The sequence below is a fragment of the Taudactylus pleione genome, unplaced genomic scaffold (genome assembly GCF_031769625.1).
Source record: "Taudactylus pleione unplaced genomic scaffold, aTauple2 ptg000381l, whole genome shotgun sequence".
Taxonomy (NCBI): Eukaryota; Metazoa; Chordata; class Amphibia; order Anura; family Myobatrachidae; genus Taudactylus; species Taudactylus pleione.
This window is the reverse complement of record NW_028284782.1, coordinates 7,890,697-7,912,176: the sequence shown is the minus strand read 5'-3', so window position 1 is coordinate 7,912,176 and position 21,480 is coordinate 7,890,697. Positions and strand designations below refer to the sequence as shown.

General features: G+C 42.8%; 1 protein-coding gene across 2 annotated transcripts in view; it reads right to left on the bottom strand.

Annotated features, from left to right (window-relative positions):
* The window catches only part of RLIM (ring finger protein, LIM domain interacting), a 37,793-nt gene extending 19,340 nt beyond the window's left edge, over positions 1-18,453 (bottom strand). For both annotated transcript variants that reach the window (XM_088445565.1, XM_088445567.1), the window contains exon 1: positions 18,335-18,453. The gene's annotated coding sequence lies outside the window, so the exon portion shown is untranslated. The remainder of the gene's footprint in view (positions 1-18,334) is intronic.
* Positions 18,454-21,480: the final 3,027 nt, after the last annotated feature.

Below are 21,480 nucleotides of genomic sequence, written 5' to 3'. Positions count from 1 at the left end.
ACAGTATGACATGCAGCAAAACTCCACACCTCTCAGATCACAGTATACGTACTGCGGTGCACCTCACCCCCCAAATCACAATTAAGCCACACTGCAACACACCCAAATCACAGTATGTCACTGAATAAGCCCCCCCCCCCCCTAAAGTAATTGGAAAATAAAATTCAAAGTATGCCACATGGCAACCTCCCTCAAACTGCCCAGCCCCAAAATCACAGTACCCCAAGCAGCAAACTCCCCCCCCACCCCCCTCAAAGAGAGAACATCTACATAGAGGACAGTAACTATGCTTAATTAATTTCTGCTTCATTTTTTAAAAGTTATGCACTGGCTACACTAACATACCCAGAAATACAGAACAGCAGATGCAGATATTAAGGCAGGATGGACACATTCCAGTCGTCATGGCAACTTAAAGAAAAATCCTAGTATCTGTAACAAAGATAGTGTCAAACCGCTGCACAACTTCTGACGCATGTTCAGTACTCCTCATACGCTCTCAGTATGTACATGCAGGGCATTCTAAACTAGGGCTTGCCAAGTTTTTCTAAACTCTAGGAGCCAGCTTAATAGTTTAGGACAGTGGTTCCCAACCTTTTTTGAATCCCGGCGCCCTAGTATCAGCATTGTTTTCACGGTGCCCCTTCACCAAATGTTGAGAAATTCAGGAAAAAAATTTAGTAAAGTAAATTGTGTTTACTTGTCAGCCTTAGGTTATGTGGAGGTGGACAGCTTTGCACTTCTATTTGTCCACATATTTACATTACATTGACCATAAATAATTTGATTTGGTGCTGGACCACCAACTTGAGGCACCCCTGCAAGTTTTCCAAGGCACCCCAGGGTGCCACGGCACACAGTTTGGGAACAACTGGTTTAGGAGCCAGCACTCGCGTAGAGCCACAAGGCCATATTTCGACTCGCACCTCAGTAGGGTGTGAGCAGAAATCCACGACAAGTGCAGCCTTGGGGGTGGTTGCCCAAAACCATTGAATATTTCCTGGTCACTATATACGGGAGCTACAATACCTAGGAACAAATGAATTGCCCCCACAGTAGGACATAACATTGTGCCTTCAATTTAGAGTATGCCACACACTAGAGACACTTATTACAGGATGAAGACCTTACAATGAAGCCAAATAGAATAGTCACCAGCTGCTGTCAGGCAACATGATCTCCTTATCTCTATAGCTGAGAGACAGATCAGGTTTATAAGGACTGGAGACTATGCTCATTATAAAGACGGTCATTGTATGCAGAGATCGTTTAATGGAGCCCCGCAGTCTGAAACGGATGGTGAAGAGTGCGCAAACCACCTCCTCCAATCTTGGAACAGGCATGGGTCCTCCCCAATCAGCATAACGATTACTACTTAAAATAGTCAATATAGTGTATACATCATAAATTGTCTATACAACATATCCTAATATATTTTACTATCATTGGGCTTAATTCTAAAATAACTGTAGGAGAAAATAAATGTGGAACAATCCATTGCTGATCACCCCAAAAAATGATTGATTTTTCGATTTATTAAACTATTTACTAATCGTAAATATTCAGTTTATTTGAAGTATCACGGGTGTTTAAAGAATCACCCCGAAAATTTGGACCCCGAAGGTAACTTTTCCTCCCAAATCCAAATAACTTTATCTGCCTAACGTTTCGAATTGCAGCAAAAATTCAAGATTTTGGAACAGAATTAAAATGCAAAATTAAATCAACATTAGATATCACAATTTTTTTTTTTTTTTAAGGTGCTTAACAAAGGTAAACACTAATCACAAAAAAAAAAATCAGCATGGTACTCTGTTTCACAGTGGAGAAAAAAACAAAATAATATAGTTAACGTTCGATTACTGTTGTACCGCATACATAAATTTACACTACACCCCATGAAATTTAAAAACTTAAACATAACTGAAGCAAAGCTATGCCTTGACAAAGACTTGATCGAAACGCGTTGGTGTGGGAGATTGGGAGGATTGAGAGTGGCTTGGAAAGATACCTTTATATGAAAAATCTACATATGTGCTAAGTGAGCAGGGCACGCAGCCTCTGTATAAAAATGACTTAACATCAGAGTCTTGCTGAGCGAGTAAGAATCTATATTGGGAAATATCACGTTTGATTGTATACTACACGTCTTCGGTGGCGTCTTTGGCGAATCCAATTAAAGATACCGCTATATATGTGTATACCTTCTATGACGTACGTAGGGTACATAACCCCACGACCTAATCACTTAAAGGGATACAGACTGATTTATATATCACTATCTGAATTTCGGTGTGGTGGTTCTGGGAAGTTGAGATATCTGAGGAGTCTACACATGAATGTTTTTTTCTTTTTATTTCTATGTGGATAACCCTTGAGAGAAAGGAAGATCAAAGAGAAAAAAGAATTCTGGGTTAAAAACTAAGTAACATTTTACTGGACAAGTTATGTGATATCGGGAGCGCTCTTTGATTCTATCCTGAAATCTGTGTATTGTGATGATTTACAGTCTATGGTCCGTATTCAATTAGCCACGAAAAGTCCCAGACTTTTCGCCGGTTGTACTTTCCGCCGCCTTTGTCTGTTTGGGACACGGATTTGCAGCTTGCGCGTCCCCACGTTTCATCCTATTCAAATGCAGAACAGGCGAAAAAAACGGAAAATGGCCAATGCATAAGAGGCGGAAAGTACTGAATAAAATGGGGGGAATCAGTCTGTACCCCAAAATAAGATGCACTGACAATGGAAATCATTACAGATGTGTACTATTAGCCCTAATGTACCTTGTGTCCTTAAGTTGTGTTAAAAGCTTTCTAGAAGCTTTTTTGTAAAAGTAGTGAAGAATGATAGAAAACAGTATTTTTTTGGTGAAAATAAATAGCCCAGTCAAATTTGTGCAAAAAAAAAAAAAAACACCTGCTGCATGCACCTGCAATCCTAAAGACACTTGGCCCATCCAAACAGCCCCCCAAGAAACCTATTTTGCAAGTTTTTATCCTTGTCCCCTCACTTTTTTCATTTTCAGTATTCAGAGGTAATTTTTTTTTTTACTGATTTGTCCTTTGCGGGGGTGTCCAAAGGGTTCTGAATCAATTCCCAACATTTCCACTCTAAAATAGAGATTTTGCACTTTTTTCCCGCCTGCCAGTCATTGGAGATACTTTTCCGACTGTTACAGTGCATTGAGTTTCCATGTAAGCGAAAGCGTCCTGGAATTGAATTTGGAGATAAAACTCAAAAAAAGCGGCAATAGGCAACACTTTGGCGGATTACGGCTTTTTTGCGTCTAATTGAATCAGGACCTATATATGAATTAAAGCAAAAGCATGAAGAGGCGCCACAACAAGTAGTAATAAAAATATTAACTCTAGCACCAAACAACAAATGTGTTTTGCTGGCCTAGATTAATGTTTTGTTCCTTTTATTCATGTCCTCTGTGTAATGGAAGTGCCTACTATCCTAGGTACTGGGTGGCAATATGCACTGTCTGCTGACACTTTAAGGAAAATTACAGACCGTTACAACAGGTTCTCAGCAAGGGGAAAAATTTATATATTTTTTTTTTTGGAGGATATAGTCTGCATCCCGACACACACATTGCTGCCGGTCAAAATCCCAGCACCGGAATCCCGATAACGTCGGGATTGCAGCTGTCAGGATTCGGACTGCTAAGTATTAGGGCTAGGGTTAGGCTGTGGGAGAAGAAGGTTAGGATGCGGGAAAGGTGGGTTAAGGGTAGAGTTAGGGAAAGAGTTAAGATACATGTATGCATTGGGATTTCGACCGTCGGGATTACACTGCCGACATTGTGTGCACTGGGATCGCATACCCAACCCTTTTTTACTGCATGGTCAATTACTAGGGAGTAATAAGACCACTTTTTTTCCATGGTTATTACATATGAAAAAATCCAGAAATCGCATTGTATGATTTTCAAACAATTTATTTGTATATTCTTGTGGAAAATAAATATTTAGACACCTACCAACAAGCAAGAATTCTGGCTTTCACAGACCTGTTACTACTTCTTTAGGAAGCTCATCTATCCTCCACTCGTTACCTGTATTAATGGCACCTGTTTGAACTGGTTAATTGTATAAAAGACACCTGTCCACACCCCAACAGTCAGACTGCAACCTCTCCACCATGGCCAAGACCAGAAAGCTGTCTAAGAACACCAGGGATAAAATTGTAGACCTGCACAAGGCTGGGATGAGCTACTCAAATATAGGCAAGCTGCTTTATGAGAAGAGATCAACTGTTGGCGCAATTATATTATACAAGATCACTGACAATCTTCCTCGACCAGGGGCTCCATGCAAGATCTCACCTCGTGGGGTATCAATGATCTTGAGAACGGTGAGGATCAGCCAAGAACTACACGGGGGGACCTGGTCAATGACCTCAAGAGAGCTGGGACCACAGTCACAAAAGTTACACACTACGTCGTCATGGATTCAAATTCTGCAGCGCCCGAAAGGTCCCCCTGCTTAAGCCAGCACATGTCCAGGCCCGTCTAAAGTTTGCCCATGACCATCTGGATGATCCAGAGGAGGATTGCGAGAATGTCATGTGGTCAGATGAGACCAAAATAGAACTTTTTGGTATAAACTCCACACGCCATGTTTGGAGGGAGAAGAATGATGAGTGGCATCCCAAAAACACCATACCCACTGTGAAGCATGGGGGTGGAAATATCATGCTTTGGGGATGCTTTTCTGCAAAGGGGACAGGATGACTGCTCCGTATTACGGAGAGGATGAATGGGGACATGTATCGTGACATTTTGGGGAAAAACCTCCTTCCCTCAGTAAGAGCATTGAAGATGCAACGTGGCTGGGTCTTCCAGCATGACAATGACCCCAAACACACCACCCGGGCAACTAAGGAGTGGCTCCGTAAGAAACATTTCAAGGTCCTGGATTGGCCTAGCCAGTCTCCAGACCTCAACCCAATAGAAAATCTGTGAAGGGAGTTGAAAGTCCGTGTTGCCCGGCAACAGCCCCAAAACATGACACATCTAGAGAAGATCTGCATTGAAGAGTGGGCCAAAATACCTGCTGCAGTGTGTGCAAACCTTGTCAAGAACTACAGGAAACATTTGACCTCTGTAATTGCCAACCAAGGTTATTTTACAAAGTATTGAGTTCAACTTTTTGATGGTCCAAATATTTATTTTCCGAAAGAATATACAAATAAATTGTTTAAAAATCATACAATGTGATTTCCGGAATTTTTTGTTCTTATTGTCTCACAGTTGAATTGTACCTACGATGGAAATTACAGACCTCTCAACTTATAAAGTGCAACAACTTGCACAATCGGTGGCTGTCCAAATACTTTTTTGCCCCACTCTATATTGAATACCGTTCCAATGCAAATTAAATCAATAATTCAATGCAATACATGTTGCTATTAGACATAGATGATCATATTAACAGAGGACATTCCGGGTCATGACATGTCAATAGGGTTTCATGCTACAACAAGGAAGCACTCTGGTGTTATGCTATTAAACAAGTGGCATATCGGTTTGAATGCTGTTGCAAAGGACTTTGGCGACAGAAATTGAGCAAAATGCTGTCATTCACAGTTGTGGCCAGGAGTGGGACCACGCACCTGTGTATCCCTGACATGCCATTTATTTTTTAAGGGGATAAAGCATACTTGCCTACCCTTCTGAAAAACAGGTGGCGCTCCCAGCTGCCCCTAAAGAGTGGGCAAGTCTCCCGAAGCCGGAATTTCAGACTACAAACTACTTTACTTCCAGTGATAACTTCACCTAAAATTCTCTCTTATATCTCAGTGAATTTTGTCCTATTCTTGAAGTCCAATAGCAAAAGAGAAGCTTAACAGATTTTTTTTTAAACAACACATTAAAAAGAGCAGATTTTAAACTACATCTCCATTTTCTGAACAGGCATTTTGCCATTGAAGGAAAAATACAGGCTTTAAAATAAGGTTTTAACGGATCTTAAAAAAAGAAAAGTAGCCAATAAAAAGCTATTAAGAGCTTCAAATATTTTTCTTTGGGACAGTAATATATATCTATGTTAACAAATATAAAGTTGCCTGTTATTTAGTGTACAATCTAGTTGAGTAGACGTGAGACGCTGTGACATCACGAGCCAGGTTCCAGCTTGCGGAGAACCGGACGGGAGCCGCTACTACTACGAGCCTCTGGATTATGTACCGGGTGCAATCTGGAAGCACGGCTGGTTGTTCGTGAGGCCGACTGTTTTAAATTTCTGATATATGTGAGCATTTGATTCTGTAAAATTGCTATTGACTTCACTCACAAGGTGCTCCTTTCTCTCTTTTTTCTTTATAACTACTCTACCGGCCTGTGGTTGAGGCCAACGAGGAGGTGGCTGCATAGACATCTAAGACTGGGACTTGATTATGGCCAATTATTTTATATAAAGTTGCATTAGGATATATTGCACATCATCTGTTATATATATATGTCTTATCATATAAGCAACAATATATGATCCAAATGAACAAAATTAGTAACTTTCATAAAAAATGTATGTTACCAGTGTTCTCCCCAGGCTGTTTTTTTCCAGACGAACAGTCCGGCAAGAAACCCCTGCCATCTGGCACTCTCAATAAATACGCCCCCTGCCGTCTGGCACTCATCCGGCGGATCCTCACCAACGCGTCCTTGTTGAAATCGATCAGCTATTGCTGGCGCACACTGTACGGACACCGGAAATAGAAGGCACTGTGATGTCGGCTCAGCACAACCTTCGGCTGAGTCACAGTGCAGGGCGGCATCATGCTGGAGAGCAGAGATCCCCCCCCCTAAATAAAAGCAAAGGTGCGCTGTCAGGCGGGAAGAGTCGCCTGTGGTCAATGAAGAGAGTGGTAATTCTGCATCTACTTAGTCACGTTTGTGTAGCCGGCAATTGTGGGACAGTATCTGGGAACTTAAAAAAATATATATGTATAGCCACCATCTGGGGGACAATATCTGGTAGCTGTTATATAAAAAAAACGTTGTAGCCAGCAATTAGGGGGCAGTATCTAGGAGCCGTTAAAAAATATTAGCATCCACAAAGCAATTGTGTATTTGTGTTCGTAACAAAGCAATTGTAGCTAGGTCCCCATCTGGCTACCTCTTGATGCCACCCAGCTGGAAATATTTTCTGGGGAGAACACAGTGTTACATTAAGGTTTGGCTGAAAGTTAGCAAGTTCTAAATCTGTCAGACTTGTTGCAACAGATGTTTTTGACAACTTTCAGCTTAATTTGCAAAACAAAAATATGGTCTGCATCAGTTCAGATAAAAAATTATAACACCACTAATGGTTGGCCAAAGAAACCTAAACACAGGGTTCTAACTCTTGCTGATTTACAACAACCACCACTGAAAAACGCCTAGTCGCTCATAATATGTTGTATAAAACCTGCTGTGTTTTATGGAAAAAAATAAAATAATCAGTAATGCATCTTTTTAGCTATTGGATTTAAAAAAAGAGGAAAAAATTCAGCGAGATGTGTGAGCAATTTTAGGTAATGTTATCACACAAACTAAAGTAGTTTGGAGTCTGATATTTTAGAACTATGATAGTGTCCACTTGGGTAGTTAGCTACACAAATGTCTTACCAAAATGTTTTCCTTTCTAGATATATATACAAATTATTAGACAACACGTTTTTTTAAAAGGTCAATTTTCTTGATTTAATGGCCACAAACATCAATTCACTTAGCCGCGAATAGTGCGAGTTGCCTTTGCCACGGCGGTAGAACACTGGCAATGACACCTCATCTCGCACTCCTCGCGGCCTGCTCTGGGCTCGAATTTGTACAATTTTGCTAGCTTTTGTGCGAGCTCTGGCTACCATAAAGTGCAGCCGTTGCCGCGATAACTCGTACCCAATTAGACGGACCCCTTAGACTGTAAAAGAATTTTGCAATGCAATGAGGTATTTTCATGTGTTATTTAAGATTCTAAATCCTCTATTTAAATAAAATAAAAAAGTTTTTTACTCACCGTAAAATCTATTCCTTAGAGTCCATCTGGGGGATGCCATTACTTCTATGTTATGCGTAGTGAGGTGTGGAGTCGGGCACAAACTAATTAAAACTGGCTCCCACACCCTATATAACCCATCCCCTTCCACTAGAACCTCAATCTATGTTTACCAAAGCCAGAGAAAGACCCACGGCAGAACTGATAAACCAGAAACCAACAGATAACTAGTATGAAGCCAAACAAGGGAGGGATCCTGGCATTACCCAGATGTACTCCAAGTAAGAGATTTTACGGTGAGTAAAAATCTTATTTCCTTTTTCTTCCATCTGGGGGATGCAGTTACTTCTGGGATATACCAAAGCAAGCCAATTAAAGGGGGAGGGTGGGGTAGCGTCGGAACCGACCGCTCAAAGAATTCTTCACCCAACATTGGCGTTCCTCGCTCCAAAAGTGTGAAAGAAGTAAAATTTTGTAAAAGTGTGTATGGATGACCAGGTAGCTGCTTTGCACAGCTGCTCAACCAAGGCACAATGTCGTACAGCCCAAGAAGCCCCAACATCACAAGTAGAGTGGGGCCGGAACAGTCACATTCGAGGGCAAATATGTCTGTCAAACGGCAGGAGTGACCCATCTAGCGATGGATCCTTTCGAAGCTGGCCAGCCTCTTTTTGGTGCATCAACCAGCAGAAAATCCCTACGCCTCAAAGACGCAATACGCTCCAAGTAAATGTGGAACGCACATACCACATCCAACAGTGCTAAGGAAGAAGCTTCACTAGTCACTGAATCTTGATGAAAAGCTGGAAGGACAATATCCTGGTTAATGTGAAAGCCGATACCACCTTCGGAAGAGAGGAAGGTTTAGTACGGAACACTACCCCTATCCTCATGAAAAATGAGAAGCGGATATTTACAAGAGCCACTATCTCCGATATCCTTCTGGCCAAAAGGAAACAACCTTCTATATGAGATATCGCAATTGTACAGATTCCAAAGGCTCAAACTGTGCCTTTTGAAGTGCCTCCAAAACTAAATTCAAGTCCCAAGGAGGAACCGGCGGGACATAAAGAGGCTGTATGCGAAGAATCCTCTGCAAAGAGGTTTAAACTTCAGGAATGGAGGCCAATTTCCTCTGAAACAGGATCGGTAGGGCAGAAATTTGTCCCTTAAGAGAAGACAATCCAAGACCCTTAACCAACATCTCTTGCAGAAAAGACAAGAGACGAGATACTCAGAAGCTGTTTGGTTTGAACTTGTGTCGTTCACACCAAGAAATATATATATTCCATATCCGATGATAAATCTGGGAAGTGACTGGTTTGTGAGCCAGTATCATGGTTTTCATAAGAGAGTCTGAAAACCTTTTGTCCCTCAAGATATTGGATTCAAGAACCATGCCGTCAAGCCAAGAGACAAATCGGAGTGATGACACCCCGTGAAGTAAAAGATCTGGACACAGGGGCAGAGGATACGGAACATCTCAGCATGTTCTGTAGAACTGCGTACCAAGGAAGGCGTGGTCAGTCTGGAGCCATCAGAATGACCGGCCGTGATACTGATCGAATACGCTGAATTACCTTTGGTAACATTACCAGAGGAGGAAAGTTGTATCCCAGCTGGAACACAGAAGGTGCTGTCATGGCATCCACTAGAGATGCCTGAGAATCCCTGGACAGACATCCGTACCTTGGAAGTTTCTTGTTGAGACGAGAAGCCATTAGATCTGTGTCTGGAGATCCCCATCTGGCAACTGTTTCCGCAAACACCTCCTGGTGAAAATTCCCATTCCTCTGTATGCACATTTTGCCAACTCCCAGTTGTCCACCCCTGGGATGTAAATAGTTGGAACCCAATTTTCTGCCCAATGAAGGATGTGGGAAACCTCCCTCATTGCTTGCCAGCTGCGTGTGCCACTCTGCTTGTTTATATAAGCAACTACCGTGACATTTTGAGATTGGATTCGTACTAGTAGGCTCTTTTGGTGTGCATTGGTTCAGGCTCAATTCCATCTAATCGCCCTTAATTCCAGTATATTTATGGAAATAAGCTTCCTGAATGGACCAAAGACCCTGTAGGTGTGTCTAGAACCACACCCCCCAGTCTGTTAGGCTGGAATCTGTGATGACAATGGTCCAATTTATTACTGACAAATGGCAACCCGTTCAGATTTGCACCCTGTAGCCACCATAGCAGTGACTGACGGGTCTGCAGGTATCTAAATATCTGCCTGTTTAATCGAGGGTCTGGCTTCACATATCGATTAAGCAATTTGTTTTGCAGTGGTCGGGCATGAATTCTGGTGAAAGGAACGAATTTTAATGAAGCCACCATTTTTTCCAGTAGCTGCATAGCCCTGAGGACAGATATGAGACATTTGTAAAATGGTCCTTACCCTGAATCTTTGCCTGCGGAAGAAACTCTCTGATACTGGGTGTCAAAGAGAAGACCCAAAAATACCATCCTCTGAGATGGATTTAAATTTGATTAGGGAAAATTGATGATCCAGCCAAATCTCTGGAGCATGCCTAAGGTAATCTGATATTGTTGCAATAGGGCTATTGAAGGTGCCCTTAGCAACAAATCGCCCAGATAAGCCAACACATTGATCCCCCCCACCCCTGAGTAGAGAGATCATGTGTGCCATAACCTTTGTAAAGACTCGGAGCGGTGACCAAACCAAATGGCAGCGCTTGGAACTGAAAATGCCAATGTCCCACTGCAAGCCGCAGAAGATGTCGATGACTCTTCCATATAGGAATATGGAGGTAGGCATCTTTGATATCTATGGAGGCCAGAAATTTATCTTCCTCCATGGAGCAGATGACTGACTTTATGGACTCCATCTTTAATTTTTCTAAGTGTAGATAAGCATTTAACCCCCTGAGCGTGAGAATGGGATGAAATGACCAGTTTGGTTGGTCTACCAAGAAAAGACTGGAGTATAACCCCAAGCCTTGCTGTAGTACCGAAACCGGAGTACTTACTCAGGAATCAAAAAGCACAGAAATTGCCTGTATGAGAGCCGCCTTTCTGCAATCATCCACAGGGAGAAAAGGAAAAGAATCTTTCTGGAACGGGACCCTCAAATCTAAAATGAAACCCCTGGCTACTAATTAACTTATCCAAAAATCCGGGTTGGATTGAACCCAAGTTTCCCAGAATTTGAGTAAGCAGCCTCCCAGAAGACGGGTGTCAATCCCGTGACAGTCATGTGGATTGACCTGCTGACTTAGTAGCAGGGCAACGGGTGCCAGGGACGGCACATCCCCTGAAGGCACCTCTTCGGGGTCCCCTAGGTATACCCTGGAATGCCTGAAAGATTCCACTGCCTTGAGTTCGAAACCTAGGGGATTTCGGTTTTGGTGTTGTTATAGGAAGGTAAGAACTTTTTCATCCTGTGACCTGAGAAATAATTTTAGTTACTTCTGGTCCAAACAGAAAACCTCCTTCAAAAGGCAATGCCTCTAAAGCATGCTTGGACTCTATGTCTGCCTTCTAGGTTTTAAAGGCATAGAGAGCATCTGGCGGAAACAGCCAAAACCAGAAAAATGCGACTGTGCATGAATAGTATCTATTAAAGCATCACCTATATACTGTAGGTTAGAGCTTCAGAAATCTGATCAGCTAAACAACTAGCTTCAGACAAATCCCCTGAATGAAACCCAATAATCATCTGGTTCATCCTGGAATTGATAGCCATGATCACCCAGACGCTGGCCTAAACTGGGCGCAGCGAGACTCCTTACAAAGTGAATGTGGATTTAAGTACAGCCTCATTCTTTCTGTCCATAGAATCTTTAGGAGTAACAGACTGTTGTGGGAATAACAGTATTCCTAACCAACCTAGCAATAGGAGCATCAACCATGCGTGGAATTTCCCAAAGCTTAGTATCCTGTTCCGAAAAGGGATAGAATTTTTTTTCGGAATATGACATTTGGAATCAGGTTTTTACCTGGCTTCTTTTAAGATTACCTCAAAATGTGAAAATTCTGGGAAAATGGATACAGGTTTCTTCTTACGTTTAAAGAAAAATTAAACTAGCTACTGGAATAGCTGTTTCTTGTAGATGCAAAGTCTCCCGCATCTATTAACATAGATACTCCTGAATCAGAATCCGAGTCACCCTCCCAGTTTGAGGCATCTTCCCAGTCATAATCCAATTCCCCTTATTCCTGGGAAGAGGTAGCTGAAGCCTCTTCTCCAGGAATGACCTGAACGTTATAGCGGCTGTGGCCCCTACTGAAGTTACCATTTTATTTAGGGCCGTTGCCATTTGAGCGAGACATCGTCCCATATCCTGGGTCCATCTGGGCTCTAGAGAGAGATCAAACAAAGTAGGAGCTTGAGCACAGGGTAACAATTTTTGCCTGAGAGTAATGTAATTCATCTATGGCCTCAGCATAGACCTGGCATCACCGACTGTTCAGCCGAATATCCTGGTAATGAATCCCCCTGTGAACAACCAGCACAGAGCAACTCCGTCTCCATAACCTTCTGGAAATTCTCTCTCACATTTTGTACAAGTATAAAAAGTGACCGATGCCAGTATTTTGGAACTCCTGTCTGGCTTCTCCATACTGAGAAAGATTCCTCTGGAAAAAGTGTAGCACTGTTTGAATAGAAAAAAAAAACAAAGAGGGGGGGGGGGGGTCTGATAAGCACACTAGAAATATGCAGCAAGAATGATCAACACTTAGGTAACTAAATAAAAATGTGAATAAACATGTAAAGTAAATCAGTATCATCAAGAGATGGCATCAATGCAGCAATGTCCAGTGATAGACAAAAGACGATCCTACCGCAAGTAGTGAGGAGCCGCAGGTGGTGAAGAGAAAGCATGCAGAGTTATCGGGACGTACTCCCTGTGCTATCCGGACCATCCGCATCTAGTTAAGCCTTAGGAGCCACATGCAGGGTATACCGGTTACTCTGGATGCTTTCTCTTCACCACCTGCGGCTCCTCCTCACTACTTGCGGTAGGATCATCTTTGTCTATCACTGGACATTGCTGCATTGATGCTCATTTATATTACCTTTAAAGAGTGCCATCTCTTTAACCCTCAGTGTGCTCATTTATTATTCTTCTAAGAGTGCCATCTCATTTACCATCAGTGTGTTGGTATTAGTTTCCAATGAGATACTGATTTACTTTACATGTTTATTCATATTTTTATTTAATACCCAAGTGCTTATAGACACGCCCCCTTTTCATAACCACGCCCCCTTTTCAGGCGCGCGCACAAGATTTCCCTCTCTAGCTCCGGCGCCCTGACTGCCGCCGGAGCTAGAGGGAACACTAATATAATAAGTGACAAATTATCAATCTCTGCTACTGACCTGTATGCTTAGCTATCATTATTCCACCTGCTACATTTGGCACCCTTTCCTATTTCAAACTCCTTTTTGATCATTGTATGTCTGTAAATACATTGATTTGTTCTTTTACAAAGACCAGCAATTTTGATTGTATTTACATTTGGTTCTACTGGGCAGCGCCATTGTTATAACACAAATCCCCTTATCTACCTTTAATTAGTTAATGCCCGACTCCACACCTCACTACAGATAACCCAGAAGTAATGGCATCCACCAGACGGATGAAAAAGGAAAACATTTTTTGTCCTTCCGTGGCCAGGCAACAGCCCAAATGGAAATCTAAAGAAAAACTTGGCCAATCAAAGAAAAAAAACTCAAGAAGATGATTACCACAAAGACTGGCATTGGTGGCATAGGAATGAAGACATCAAGAGAAACAAACTCCTGAACAGCATGCCAAACCATATCAAATGTATTAATAGTTGTAAACAGGGTGTCAAAAGATTTATACAAAAAGTGTGACTTTGTATTAAATTCCTTGTTTGAGTCTAATAATTTGCATACCTCTGTAGGCATCTGATTTCAAGATTAAGCTTTACTTATGTTTTTATTTTTATCTACTTGGTCTCATACTATGAAAAATGTAAACGCATGTTAAGATGGCTACACAGTAGACAATTTTTTGAACGATTTGTCCGATCCCGACGGATCTGAAAGACAAATCCTCAAAATTGTTAAGTGTGTACCCACTATGTAGTGCGGCGCGCACTCCCATGGGATCGTCAGCCGCATAGTCATGTTGGTCCTACAAGCAACTCAACCTTACGATGCAGCAGACGACCCCATGCAGCGGGATGCGGCAGGGGCCAACATATCGGGCGGGCAAAGGATCATCTAGTATGTACAGGCAGTCTTGTATGTCGGGCTGTTGTGGGTCACATCACTGGGTACACACGTCGTTTAGTGAGTACCCAGCTTAAGTCTTAGTACTGCAATTTACAGCGCCAACAGTTGTAGAGGCAGTCCACTTACACAACTTTTACTCTCCTAGATCCACCACAGCAATACCCTGAACATTGCCGCTTGTGCACTGTGGAGTTGGTGGCCGTTTCAACCATCCCCCACTTTAAGAGCCATAGTTTTGCTAATAACGCATATTATAAACTACATTTTCCTAAAGTTAGTCTATATGCCAACCTTTGTGTAATATTTTATCAAAATTGGAAATGGTCAGGTGGGGACCCCTGGTCCACTTGACATGGAATGGACCCAGAAATAATCAGGGTTTTTTCTGTTTTTCTAAATAGCACTTAGATTACACAGAAAAGATGAACAATGGAGGTCACAAACTATCAGGGAAATTCAATTCCCAGTGTTGCGATGTAGCGCCTAAGACTATTCAATTGCCCGTATCGCGCCCGCACTTAATTCGGGAGATCCATTTTCATCTAGTCGCAGATTTACAGCGCGGCCAATAGAATAGCTCTGGGCACTCATCCCGGGAGCTACATCGCCACACTGGGAATTAAAATGCCCCCTATATTACTTACCACACATATATACACTAGGGTTAATTTTCCAGATAGCCAAATAACTTGCCAGTATGTCTAGGTTTTAAGAAAAAAACAGAGCATCAGCAGGGAATCCTCGCAAACAGAGAACATAAAAACTCCATACAGATACGGTCCTGGTCAGAATCAAATCCAACAAGTCATTACTGTGACAATACAAACCTGTGCCATTTATGCTTCTGATACAAAAACTTGCAAACTACTATATATATATTTTCCTTTTAAAATGTCCTTGCAACCTGTAGTCAGTCAACTTGCTGGCAGAGTCAAATTGGCATTGCAATAACAATTTGCATTCCCTGCCACAGTTTTAACATTTTCTAATAGTAAAACTGTGGCAATGCATGTTGGAAGCTGTAGTTTCACAACAGCTGGAGAGCCACAGGTAGGCCAGGTCTGATGTAGAGCATTAGAATATTGTTACCTCCTATATTTATCTGGCCTTTGGATGATATCGTTTTTCCTTCACCCTATGGCTAAAATAATTACATGTACATATCATGAAACAATCAAGTGGATCTACAAGGAAGAGCTTAATGCAGTTGTGCATTTTATAAGTTCCCTTCATACTCTAGAACAGTGGTTCCCAAACTGGGTGCCGTGGCACCCCAGGGTGGTTGCAGGGGTGCCTCAGGTTGGTGTTCCAGAACAAAATCAAATTATTTAAAAGTCCATGTGATAGGCAAAACCACTAGTGATTACTAATTATAAAATATTTGTACAAGCAGAAGCGCAACCCTGTCCACCTCCACATAACTGAACCTAGGCATTACAGGTAAGCACAATTTACTTAATTTAACAATTTTTGCGGAAACTTTTGGCCTAGGGGTGCCGTGAAAATAATGACAATACTATAGGGCGCCATGTTTCAAAAAAAATTGGGAACCACTGCTCTAGAAACTGTTTTAAACATGTTGCTATGTACTTTAATTCATAATGCAGATAGATTCAAAAGATACCTTGGGATGTTAAATATAGCTTAAAAGAATTCTAACATTTTTAGTAAAGAATACATTTTAAAAAACCTCATTGGATGGAATATTTTTAGAACATTAATTATAAAAAAAATTATTGGCATAACTGTTTAGATATGGTAGTTCCACCTCTATGAGGGCAATTCAATACTAATTGAATAGCCCTGGGAGGGAGCTCCCCTGAAGCTATTCAATTCAGTGCGCTGTGTGGTCGGAGAATGCCGGTTCTCGCGCCTTAACAAAGGTGTTAAGCACGGTAACCGGCATTCTCTGACCAAAGTGCCGGGCACGTGGCTGCTAGCGCCGCGCTATGCAGAAAAACAGCTGCGCGACCAGCACTTTGGTCGGTTTTCTCCTCGGATATAGCCCGCCCAAACAGCGCAGTGTATTGAATAGCTTCGGGAGCTCCCTCCCGCGGCTATTCAACATCACGTTGAATTAAATCGCCCCCTATGTTCACGTGGATAGTAAGTGATGACGTCGGGGTACGTCTACTAAAGGGGATCTATTCGCTACCATTTAAATATGGGGGTACTAGGAATATCTGCACAAATAGTGGATACTTAAAATGAATAAACTCTTTAGGCATTAATTAGCAACAGCCAGAAGACGTTAGAAAAGTGTGGGAATGCTCATAACAATGGCACATCTTAACTGCAACATCACTTATATCACAAGTGAAATGAGCGATGTAGGACTACCGTAAGTATTGACAATGTGTGTATCAGCACATTAAAGAACATAAGTGCTCCCCTTAAAGTTAAGGGTAACGTGCAGCACTTCTGAATAGAAGCATATGCAGCTCTTGAAGTATATTAGGCTGCCTTTGCTGCTGTAAAGGAAGATGTCAAATATTTAGCATCATACTGGAGCACATAAAAAAAACAATTCCGAAGGTTGATAACAGGAGAGATGCCAAAAAAAAAAAAAAAAAAAAAAGGATTTTATAGATATTATTGAAAATTAGGTGTCTTGAAAACCGTAGATGAGCTAGGCAAGAAGAGAAACGCACACGTATCTTCATCATAACACCACACATGATTGGTCGTTACGATTGATCTAAATCGGCCATAACCTTCCCAAAAAAAATTGCAGTGTATGGGCCGCTTAACTCCTTCCGTGTAACTAATGATGGGTTACAAAAAAAACAAAGGTTTACAGCAGTTCACATGGATACTGTCAAATATTTAATTGATCATGTCCTAGTGAGAGGTGATAAACTTTCAACTAAACACGTGTGGCCTTACTTAGCATCATACTGATGTTGGGTGGTAATAAACTTCACTTACATTTTCCTTAATGAATCCTTTTACAACAGTAGATTTGTGTGAGGTGTTTGTACAAAAATTATTACATAGTTACAAGTATGTCATAGAAATTCCTCGTTATGCTGCAGTTATTATTTTTAAATGTTTCCTATGTTAATGTCTCTAAATTATTTGCCACTAACTTCATTTTATGAAAAATACTGGTCAATTCAAACAAGTTTAAAGGAAACTGAACTTTTACTTGATTTTAGGAGCACTGCAGGGCAAATATATAAATCTATATGCGGTGGTTTCAAAAAAGAATTAAACAACCAATGAGTAAATAAAAACAAATGAATGTTAGAAATGATGTAGTACAACCAATATTACACAATCCAAACATTATGCATAGGTCACTTGCATTGCGTAATCGAAGCTGCATCAGTCATGCCCATGGCAGACCTCATTCATCAGAAACAGCATGAGCAGGAAAGGAGAAGCGTTGCTCTATTTCCTGCATTCCATCTTATGCCATCACACATGCTGTTTGACGTCACAGTGCTGCTTGCTAATGGAACACTGCTGTTGCTTAGGAAACATACTGCACAGTCATTACTATGTGGCTACAACAGGAGCAGGCCATCCCCAGCAGCAACGTGAGCATCTCACCCCTCCACAATGTTGGTGGTTGGACTGAGTAACATGAATGGAGCTAATAGTACACACACCATTAAAGTCATGCGAAATATTTATATATATATATATATATATTTATATATATATATAACATACATATACACATAGCCCCTATTAGAATAGTACTACATTCATATATCTAGATGTTTGATTGGGAACCCTTGTTGCTGCCATTATCTGTAACAATCGCTCCCCGGGTTGGAGGGGACAGTCTCAGGGAGCAGACAGGGGAGTATAATTCGGTCACGGGCACAGGGAGGCAGCAATAATAATGGTTATATAAGGAGCGCCTCAGGCAGCGCACGCCGGTAAGCGGACGTTATCCGAGTAGCTCCCCGCTGTAATTAGGCTCCCGGCATCTGAGCTGGCCGGAATCCTGCTCCGGATGGACCGGGCCTATAGTCCTCGGGAAAAGCCTCGGACTGTCGTAGTATCTAAGCCGCAACTTCACAACGCACCGCGACCACGCTGTACGCCCTCCCGCTGCTCGGCAGGGAGCCTATCGGGTGCCCGCGCCCTCCCCAGTAGTTTTTCCGCTGCCACATACCGTGAAGAGAGCTCGCTAGCCCCGTTGTCCGCTGTATTCCGGCTCCTCCGCCCAGACCTCTCCTTACTCCGCCATCTTCTCCATTGTTACGAAGGCAGCCCGGAAGTGAGAGGAGGGGGCGTGGCTTCAGGGAAGAAGGATTGCGAAGTACCGCGATAGAACCAGTGATTACCGGGATATTATTATTTTAGGCCAACGTTTTACCGCCATATTGGTTGTGGCAATATATTAGAAACAGATAACGCTGCGCCATCTAATGTGTATCTCTGGCGTGACGTGTAGCCTTGGCCAATGCTCAGCTAGCGCCTCACAGAAGAGTGGTCAGGCCAGGCCACCAGTGCGGCTGCTATGTTACTGTGTGCAGTGCAGTATGTCGGTATATCTGAGGTTATAACGCGTGCACTTACATCTAAAGAAAGTATATAGAGTATTATATTAACATGAATATACTACCAGAGTTGTAACTAGGGTTGATGGCGCACAGGGTATAGTTAAAATGACTCCCATTTGAAAACCGTTTTTTTTTTAATGCAAATATTGGTGCTCTTAACACATACAGCTAACATAAATTAGGGAAGTATTTTGATAGTTTCAAAATCAATTTTAGATGTTTTTTTTAAACAATCCTGTCGTCAGCTGAGTCTAAAATATTAGGCCACCTAAAAAAAAATATATATATGTATATATATATATATATAGAGTCGGATAAGCGGCATCTGCGTCTGTGTCTTGCCTGTCGCATGTGCCCTTCCCTGGTATACAGACATGCCTCTGAATGTGCAAGGACTGAGGTGTCTACTTTGAGCCTGATTCAGAGATGGATGGTATTGCACAGCCGCAGGGAAGCAGCTGTGCAAAATCGCAACACTTCCTGCATGCCATGGTTGCCGACATTCTGGCTGCCCCTTCCGGGAGGGAGCAGCCAGAGCTGCATGGCAGGGGGGTGGGACCGGACAGCTTACTGTCATTTGTGGGCGGGGCCACACAATCATGTCATCTTGGCCGCACCCCCGCTACACAGTGGCGATACAGGCATTGTGAAGCAGGGGGTGGGGCCAAAATGACATGATTCAGCGTGAATCGCGTAACTGGCCACCCGCAGCGGGAGTTTCTCAGATTATCGCGCACGGGGGTCGGCAACCGCCGGGAGGTTTGCCTACTTGTTCGGGGGGCTGGGAGCAGCACCTGATTTTCGGGAGGCTCCTGGCCGAATCGGGAGAGTATGCAAATATGCTGCATGCTTCTGCGATCCGAATGCAGAGAACATAGACGCATGGTTGCTGCTTTGGCCAGGCTGCATAAGCTGAAAGTTACATAGCCTGGCTGATGGAACTGGAAAGCCAGGTATAGGAAGTCTGTATTAGACAATGCAGACACTGGATCCGGCACACCTCGAAAACGGGGACGACACCCCCCCATTGTGGAGAATGGTCCTTGTGTCCAACGCCCAAACACAGCAACATGTAAATCATGCTGCGGCTAAGGGGGGACTGTGAGTGTTCACAAAGGAACCGTTCTGCATATGCACAGAACGGGTCCTGCACATGCCAACAATTGGAGATGTACGCAAACCATCTGATCTCTTAATCAGACTCAACCATCGGTTGCACCATTGAAACTTGCACCAGTTCAATGCTAGGTGCAATTAAGTGTCTGTTTACGCAACCACTTCAGTGTCACAGGCCATCTCCGTGCATCCACATAACCATCTCCCTTTCACCACCCAGTCACAACCCATGAACACCCAATACATTTCAAGACATTTCTGAGACCGTGAGACTCAGTCAACAATCACTCAACTGCATCCGACATCGGCAGTGTTTCCAACTCAGGCCCAAAGTGTGCTTTTACCCTGGTTAGCCACTTTCTAGACCTGCACATTTATATGCCTTTAGTGCAGCGTTTTTAACCCAATTTAAATAATAATGCACACCTACTGTAGGTTATTATGGATATTAAAAGCCACGTTGAACTTCTAGGACTAGTCACAAAACTCCTTTGTTACTTCTAATATCCCTGTAATATAGAGAAGGGAGTACATGATCCTATATATAACCAGTGCTACCCTTAATGTGCTGCAGACAAGTGGGTATAGTAATCTCTGGAAATATAAAGAGCACAAATATCTGCACAGAAATTGTTCATCTTAATGTATAAAAACAAATGTCCTGACTCATCAATGCCCAGCCCAAACCCCTGGACCTAGAAACATGAAATTTGTGGAGCAGGGCCGTAACTAGGGGTGTGTGAGCGGTGTGGCCGCACAGAGCGCAGGGCTCTGTGGGCGACAACTCTGATCACCCATGATCCCTGCATCTGGCTAGTAGGGTGCCTGTAACAGCAAAATATACCAAAAGAAAGTGATGTGCTGTGGTGCTTAGAACTAATAAAAAACATTAATACATATTTATTAAAACATAAATCTAAATAACTCCCGGTAGTACACAACAATCAAAATGCCATACAATCACATAAAGGCCCTCATTCAGACCCACTCGCGAGCGGCTGACCGCTCGCAAGTGGGTCGATGGTCCCCACTGCGCATGCGCACGACGGAGGGAGCTCCGTCGTGCACATGCGCGAGACCCGACGAGCGAAGGACTTTCCTTCGCTCGGAGTGTCTCATCAAAGGGGGCGTGCTGTCGATGGTGACTGACAGCACGCCCCCCTTGGTGGGCATGCCGGGGGCGTGCCTGCCAGACGGAGGCGTTCCCAAGGGAACGCCTACCGTCTCAAGCCGGCCCCACTGACATCACTAGTGATGTCAGTGGGAGTGATTTTGGCTCTGATAGAGCCAAAATCACTCCTGGCCTTGCGGTTGAAAAACCCAACCGCAGGCTTTTGCTCGCAGTTTCGATGGTCGCGATGGTCAAGACCATCGCAACCATCATCCTGCACGCTCGTATATGCTGTGGGTGGTGACCCACAGCTATACGAGCGTCCAGGAGGACGCTCCATATTAATGGAGGTGGGCCCTGATTCAGAGCGAGCGCTCTGGTCAGAGCGTCCGGCTCTGAAGAATCAGGGCTAATATTCCTTAATCACAAATAGGGAGTACACATTAGTAGTATAATATTCCTATAGCGGATATGACCCACTAAAAATGTGCAAATATAGCAATAATGTCCCAAGTATAACAAACTTGC